We start from the raw sequence: 9,076 nt of genomic DNA, 5'->3' as shown, positions 1-9,076 counted from the left end.
CTCTGTGTGTCGGGAACAAAACATTAATGTGGAGAAAAGACCACAGTCAGGCTTTGTTGATTCCCACTGCAGTCCTGGCACCCAGCTGGCCTATCCCTGCTCTTTACTCCTGATGTTTAATTGCCTGGAGTAAACCACATCAAAATGTTGCAGTCAGACAGACAGTCCGTAATTAACATGCCCATTTCATAATAAAGTAACAAATTGCCATTCTGATATTACATTATCAACACTGTTGGAAAGTGTCATACTGTATATCTTATGAAAATATTTTGAATTATTATAAAAGAATACAAACATTGAAAAGATTAGAAAAGGAAGATGTGAAGAGGACGTAAGTCTTTAAAGAGGTCAGGGGAACGGGCAAATATTGGTCTTTGGAGCAGGAGGTTGAGGGGGCAGTATTATCACTCACTGGGCTGAGGTGTGGCAGTTCGAGTTTAACTTGGATAAATGTGAGGTATTGCAGTTTGGTAAAACAAAAAGGGGGGCTTATACAATTAATAGTAGTGCGTTGGTAGTGTTGTAGAAAAGAGGGACCCACAGGTGCCGATCGAATTCACAGAAGTTTGTGGCACTTATAGACAAGCTGTTTAAGGCTGCTTCATGGCTCAGACATTTGGGGTTAGAAATTGAGAAGTCATGCTGAGATTGTGCAGGACATTGATGAAGCCTCTTCCGCAGTACTGTGTGAAGTTCTGTTATTGGAAATAGATTATTCAGCTGAAGAGTGTTCAGATGAGATATACCAGGATGCTGCCAGGAACACCTCATCTTCTGCCTCGAGATCCAAAAAACACACGGCATGAACATTGAATTCACTAATTTGCAAATCTCTCCTCGCCGATCCAGATCCCAGATCCAACCCTCCAACTCAGATCCGGCCTCTTGTGGGAACCTACCTGTCCATCTTCCTTCCCACCGATCCGCTCCAACTCCCCACCGACCTATCACTATCACCTCCTAGCTTCGCTCACTTATACCAACCTTTCCACAAACTCCCCCCCCCCACACACACACATTTATCTCTCAGATCCTTTGCCCCTTCACAGGTCTGAAGAAGGGTCCTGCCTGAAACGTTGACTCTCTTGCTCCTCGGATGCTGCCTGACATATTGTGCCTTCTCCACTATCATGCTTTACCTACTCTGAATTCTCCAACATCTGGAGTCCCCATTGTCTCTTAGGTACAATTCTCTATTAATATATCAATGCCATCTGTCTGTTAAAACCCCACGCTGTCTGAGATACATTTTCTCTCCAGATCATGGCCTATAAGAGTTATCTCAATCTCTTACTGATAGTTTCATGCCTCAGCAGTAGTTACAGGTCTATGTTTCTATTTATAAGCAGAGAAGCATGTTGGTGTTCTGATAAACCTCTGGCATTACTTCCATATCCAATGCAGACTGAATGGTTACACAATTAATCTACATTCGTTCCCTCAGTCAGCCTCGCATATCCAATGTTAACATTAACTGTGTAAGTGTTAATCGTGATTTTTAATTGTAATAAAACAGTATTGAATTGAAATGCGTTGGCTGCAGCTATTTGTTCAGTGACTGTGATTAATGTCAGTCTCCATGGATCCTAAATGTGTCACTGGAGGGCTTGCCTCCTTTATTAATTAAGGATTCAGTTCAATGTGTTATTCCATAGTATGAGTGGGAGCATCGCCGACAGTACTAACAGGGATCAGCAACTCCAGAGATTCAGGGAGGAGAGATCAGAATCTGATAACATTAGACTGAAGTGATCCAACAATGGACAGGGGTTTATCCAATAGTCTTTACTGGCTTCACCAACATTCGACATCATTAGCATGGAGGATCCATCATGTACTGATTGTTATTCAAGCTGGTTACTATCCCATCCTCACTATAGTTGGTGTTCCTGGTAAGTCATTCTAACTGTCTATTAAAGCAGGTTAAACTGAACTATTGTTCATATTATTAAAATTTGGAAAAGTGGAAGCCATTGTTTTCAGCTCCAATCAAAAATTCCATTCCTGAGAAATTATAATGAGCAAATTACTAGTTGCAAATGACTCACAAATATGCGAGGAGAAACTCGAAAACTCCATAATCCTTCTCGCCCTGCACAGATCGATATCTCCGTATCCTCCCCACTCACTAATTCTGTCCATTACCACCATTATGATATCCTCATCTCCTCCTCAGCCACAGTGCACCTTCTGAGTAATCCTTCATTTGAGCCTCAGTTAAATCCGGATTCATCTGTTTCAAGCTCTTTCTAACCACATGTCCGTCACAAAATAATCGCAATTGAAACGTTTAACTTGTTCTATGCACGGAAACTGTCTGACGGGAAGATAATGCATGGTCATTGTCTTATGATCTAGAATCACAGAATAATAATCTGTTAATATGAAGGAAATTGGCGGCATTGAAGTGAAGCCATCATCATTAAGTATAAACAGCCCATCTGCTTGCCTCATTTCCTTTAGTGACGGCAATGGGTCATCCTTCCCTGATCAGGTCTCTGTGCGACTGTAAACCCACGACAATGTGTTTTACTCTTTATTGTCCTGTGGCTGAACCAGCCACTCAGTTCAAGATAGGCATAACATGCTGGCCTGACCTGTGAAGGAAGAACAAAAGGAAAGATAGCTCCCTTCCACTGCCTGTTTCCCATATTCCTACAGCTCATTTCCATTCAGGTGGGTGACCATTCCTTATTTCAAGTGCATTCTTTCTTAGTCTTTCCCTGAGTGTGATGTTCATCTCCCGTAGAAACTCTGATGTTGGCTTTGTTGATGCTCACGTATAGATGTAAGGAGCTTTTAAATTCCACGTCAATCGCAGTGTAGCGAGAAGGGAAGGCTTTTAACGCCACAGGAAAGAAACGGAGATGTCTCAGTGAGGAAAAGGAACTATTGTGACCAAACCTAAGAGTATTGTTGAGGCAGTCTTTGGGACATTGTGGACAGATTTTCTTTCCTTTCTAAGAAATAATCACCCTGCCACAGAGAGAGTGCAAAGGTTTATCACCAGACTAATCCCTGGGATGGTGGTTAAATGAGGGCTGAATGAAAATTACTCTTTAGCGCAGTGAGAGAATGAAAGGTGATTGCATTGAAACTTAAGGGGAATGGACAGTCTCTCATGATCTTCTAAACAGACATTGATATGGTGATAAAATCCATGGCTTGTTTTTACTCGGGTTACAAGAGCCTCTGAGGATATTCTCCTCACCCAACCCCCACTCCCTATATCGATAGAGAGAGGGAGAGGGAGAGGGAGAGAGCGCGTCAGACTTTGAATATAGTGCATTTGATGTTTAATCCTACACAGAACATCACGTTATCCAAAATCCTGACAGCAGCCACAATGCCTTCATTCTAAAGCAGTTAACTATTCCCATCATCTTCTGACCTCCATGGAGAACATGGGTCTGTATACTCTTAGATGGAAGATGCCTCTTTGAGACTTGATACAAAAAATCTGGCTTCCCTCCTCACTGCTAGCAAACCACGTTAAAGTAGCAGACGTTTCACCGGCAATGGACCCATGAGGAACCTCTTAGAGCCATCCATGAGTGCAGTCTCTGCTCCATTGATTTGTCATATTGGAGCATCAATGACTCCCTCCTGTTCATGTATAACCATCTCGTGGGGCTGAATGGCTTCCGTCAGGTCCCGTGGAACAGGTTCAACGGTTTGATTGGACCCTACCTGATCCTGTTTAACAGTTCGATGTACTGACCAGACCCCTTCACTTCCTGTGGAACAAGCAGGAATATTTAATGGGCTGTCCCTCTCCTTGTTCAATAGTTTTGATGGGCTGAATGGCTTCCACATTTCTGTATGTAACCAGCTTGAGATGTTGAATGAGCTCCTCTTTTAACTGTGTCTGACGTCACTGTTACATGAATGTTACCGACACTTTAACAGCACAGGCCTGAATGCTGTCCGGCATCAGGAGCTGATGGGAGACAAAATGTTCTGAACATTGTGTTACCCTCAGTGAGCATCCCCACCTCCGGTCTTATGATGAGGAAAGACTGATGAAGCGGCTGAAGATGTTTGTGCTGAGGAAGCTACCCTGAGGATCTCCTGAAGAGATGTCCCGGGACTGAGAAGATTTTCGGCCCCCACCCACAGGCATCTTCCTTTGTGCTCTGAAAGGCTCCAGCCAGTGGAGAGGGGACACCTGATTCCCATTATGCTCAAATAATATGGCGTTTCCGATGACATTCGCAGTGAAATACTGCCTTGATATCAAGGCTATTCACTCTTTGCCAAGCCCCTGTGTTCCCCTCTTGTTCATATCAATAGGTGATGGTGTCTGTGTGGGGAATGTTTTCCTTTCACAGAAGGTAGTGAATGCCAGAAATTATCTTGTCTCGAGAGCTAGGGGAGCTACATCACTGAAAGTATTTAAAAAGGTGGTAGATGGATTTTTGACCTGTCAGAGAGCTGAGGGGGTGTGAAGAATTGGACATTAAATATGAGTTAATACGAACAGTAGATCGGCCATGATCAGATACAATGTTTTGATTATCCAAACTACCTGATCCTGTTCCTTATGTTTTCATATTCTGTAATTACAGAGTTAATGTTCATAATTTTTCTGCACGTTCTGTTATTAAATGTTCCAATCAGAGAGAGCAAAGTACTTTATGAGTCATCACTTCGTGAGGTCCGGGGGCTGAATTCACAGTGAATCTGGGTCTATACCATGACCAACAAATGAAGCCCAAGTTGCAGAGAGGAGACACTCTGTAAAGCGACCAGAGTTGTCTTTTGAACCCAGCCTGGGTTTTGAAGTAACATTTTCCAACCCACACCAAACTATGTGTGACAGCCTGAAGGGAATGAATGAGATCCTGTGTTACTGTGGACCAGGTATTTGGAGCAAGATGCCTCCATCAACAACAGTGCAGGAGATTTGAGTGCCTGAATTGAACATAGGAACATAGGACTGAGGAACAGGATTGGGTCATTAGACACGTTATCATTGTTCCACAAGGCTCTAAGATGGTAGCTGCTCTGATTGTGGTTTCAGCAGCACTTTTCTGTCTGCATACAATTTTCCTACATGCACGTGTCTGTCAAATGCTTGAATACAGCACAACTTTGAAAAAAATGCAAACATCCAGGCACCACAAACGTTTGGTAAAGGGAATTCCCACTTGAACAGTCCATTAAGAATTTTTTATTTGTGTTCCGACAAATGCTGGAGGGTCACTGTGTCCTTTTCCAGTCCCGCTCCTCCACTGGCTACAACAAGTTTTAAATATAGCCAGTTTAGTGTTATGACCAATTGTATAGGACTCACACTGGGTCAGTTTTTGAGAAAAATGTGAGATGCAGGAGGTTGAACTCACAACAAATGGTAAAAGAAAGAGTGTCCTAAATGTTCTTTGCCTTTGAAATTATTCTTCTCACACAAGCTGCTGGTAATGGGATTTATATGTGGAACAGTTGGATTTGGCTGAACTCCTTTTGCTTCCAGCAGTGGAGAGATTCCAATGAGACCTCACCAGGAATCATTCACAAGTGGTGAAGATAACTCAGGGATTTTATGGTCTCACATTTTGCTATCTGTGGACAAAGTAAGAGAGAGGGATCAATCAGCTGCTGCTTCTCAGGCAGGGAACATTCTTCTCCCTCTCTATGTTGAACCATACAATAACGTCAACTGAACATCAAACTGGGCCATGTGTGCTTTCCTGGAGCATTCTCTGGAATGGATGATAATGGTTGATGTGAAGGTTCACCATCACTGTTGTTGTCCACAGTGCCTTTCATTAGAAACAAAAGTCCCTGCTTTATCATCTGATGACATGTTTATATGCGTGTGTGTAATTTGTAAACATAATACAAACATAATACGTGTGTTGGTATCAATACATCTTATTCTTAAAATTATTCTCTAGACTTAAACTCCTTATCAAGAGAAAACACGCATCCAGTTAAAACAACTTTCAGAAAATCATGTATGGTTCATGAAGATTTCTAATCTCAGATCAAATCTCATAATACCCCATAACAAAAGGCCTTCCCTCCAGGAATGTGTGAAGGGAAACATCAATGAAAATCTTCTGAAAGAAATATAATTTTTTTTACGTTTAGGCGATCAAAACTGCACACAGTGTATCCGATGTAGTCTCAGCAATGCCCCATTCGGATGCAGCAAAACATTTCTCATTAAACCTGATACCCTTTGTTAGTAACAGCACCATTCCACTTACTTTCCAAATCATTTACTGCATCTGCAGCTGACTTCATATGATTCATGTCCCAGGAACATGGAAACGGCCTGTATCACAGAGTTCTGCAATCTTTCTCCATTTAAATTGCTCGCCATTGTTTTATCTTTCCTGCCACAATAGACAACTTACCTTATGTTCTTTCTGCTGAAGGTTTGCTTACTAACCTTCCTTGTCTGTATCACATTGCATACTCAGTACCTCCATTTGATGACATATTGAATGATTATCGTGGTGATGCGCGAATTTAGCTTCACGCCATTCAGTTCACTTCCTCCAGATCTTTGATACAGATTATTTGATGATCCCACAGTGATCTCTACAGCAATACACAAGTTACAGCTTTGCAACCTGAAAATGAACATTTATCTCTACTCTCTATTTCCCGTTAGCGACAGCTTCCCTGTTCCTGCGGAGCACCTAAGGTGGTTTGAATGGTCTCCTCCTGGGCTGTGTAATGTACTCAACGAGCTGAGTTACTTCATTCTCTATTCCTGTGTAACTCCTTCGAGGGGAAGAACGGTCTTCTACCGTTTCATTATAACGATCCATCCTGATTGAAAGGGGTGGTCCTCTACCTTGTAACAGCATCGAGATGTGAATTGAGCGAGAACACATGGGGTAGGTGCAGCAGTATATCTCTGCAACAGCTTCGAGGGCTGGATTAGGGAACAACACATTGGGAAGGGGAAGCAGCATATCTCTGTAAAAAGCCTTGGGGTGATTGAGAGAACAACACATGGGATAGGTGCTGCAGTATATCTCTGTGATAACCTTGAGGGGTGGATTGAAGGAACAAAACATGGGGTAGGGGGCAGCAGTACATCTCTGTAACAGCCTCGAGGAGGGATTGATGGCACAGCGCATGGGGTAGGGGCAGCAGTTGGCCTTTTGGCTGCACCATTCAGAATGCCCATAATTAATCCGATTGTCCTTCTCCTGTCTGTTCCCAATAAACATTGACTCTTCTGTCCAGCAAAGATCAGTCAAGCTCAGTGTTGAATATCTTCAATAACCGAACCTTCACTGCTCCCTGAGGATGAGGACACCACAGATAGCACAACACTAAAGTTAAAGTGACGTCCTTATTTCATTGTGGCACCCGTTATTTTAAACAGTGTTAACCTAACATCAAATCACCACTTCTTTTCAGACATAAGGACACAATAATTAGGAATAAACAGAAAGCATTCTGGACTTCAAACCTGCCCCACATTCCCGCTGACCCTTGCCAATCAAATATGTATCAAACCCAGCCTCTGCTACTGTCTCAGAAAGAGAATACCTGATAGCACAACACCACAAGAACATTAAAGCATGGAGCAATATGAGGCCATTCGGCACATCGAATCTAAAATTCTGTTAAATGATTTCTTATATGTACCTCAACCTCATTCTTCTGCCTTCTCCCTAAAATCATTGATCCCCATACAAGTCCGAAGCATATCGATTTGCATCTTAATGACACTAGTTTCTGTTCCGCTGTGTGTCTGTCTGTGTGTGTTAGTGTGCGCACGTCTGTATGTGTGTATGTGCCTGTGTGTGTGTGTGTGTGTGTGTGTGTGTGTATTTATATATATATATATATATATATATATATACACACACACACACACACACACACACACTTTATACGGCGTCTGCGTACAATGTAGAATGCTTGAACTTTCTAGTTTAACATCATGGAAGCCTGAAGGCTAAAGGGTCAAGATAGTTCCAGTGAATTGGGAAAATACAATATAACATTCAGTGGGAGACAAGCAATGATTTTTAGAGTCATAGAGTCCTACAGCACGGAGACAGCCCAAACTATCTATTCCGACAAAATTTCGATCCACACTAACCCCATTTCCCGGACATTGCCCCGTTTCCTTCTAATCCTTCCCTATCCGCATATTTATCCAAATGCCTTTTAAAGGTTGTTAATGTAACCGCCTCAATCACTTCCCCGGCAGCTCATTCCATATGCGTACCAACCCCTGTGTGTAAAAAGATTGTTCCTCAGGTTCCCTTTTATTCTTTCTCCTCTGACCTTAAACTGATACTCTCTAGTTTGTGATTTCCCAACCCTGGGGGAAAAAACTGGGCACATTCACTCTATCCATGCCTGCCATGATCTTACAGACTTCAAGATGATCCTCCCTCAGTCACACACACACAAAAGTAAAAACTCCTAGTTTGTCCAACCTCTCCCCAGTCCATTGATTCCTTGTGCAACATCCTTATAATTTTTTTCTGCATTCTTTCCAGTTTAATAACATCCTTCCTATAGCAAAGTGAACAAAACTGAATGTAACGCGACCAATATGACCTCAGCAGCATCCTGTATAACTGCAAAGTAACTCATTAATTTTGATACTCAGTGATATACACTGATTAAGGCCATTGTGTCAAAAGCTTTCTTCTCGGCACTGTCTACCTCTGAATCAAATTACAGCTGAATCCCAAGGTCCCTCTGTTCCACTACACTCCTTAGGTCCCAACCATTCACCATGAAATTCCAACCTTGATTTGACTTTCTAAAATGCAAGAACTTGCACTGATCAATATTAAAATCCATTTGCAAATTCTCAGCCGACTTCCCCAGCTCATCAAAGCACTGCTGTAATTTATGAAATTTATGATAACCTGCCTCCAGTCTGACTAGCATTCTTCCAGTATTACTCTGCCTCCTACCATCAAGCCAATTTGTACCTAAGTTGCCAGCTCCCCCTCAATTCTACGTGATCTAACCTTCCAAAACAGCGTATCATGTGGAACCTTACTGAAGGCCTTACTGAAATTTATATGGACTACGTATACCATCCAGACCTCCTCAACGTTGCTGTTCACTTCATCAAAGA

This window comes from Hemiscyllium ocellatum, unplaced genomic scaffold (genome assembly GCF_020745735.1).
Source record: "Hemiscyllium ocellatum isolate sHemOce1 unplaced genomic scaffold, sHemOce1.pat.X.cur. scaffold_529_pat_ctg1, whole genome shotgun sequence".
In the NCBI taxonomy this organism is placed as follows: domain Eukaryota; kingdom Metazoa; phylum Chordata; class Chondrichthyes; order Orectolobiformes; family Hemiscylliidae; genus Hemiscyllium; species Hemiscyllium ocellatum.
This window is presented reverse-complemented; position numbering follows the sequence as displayed.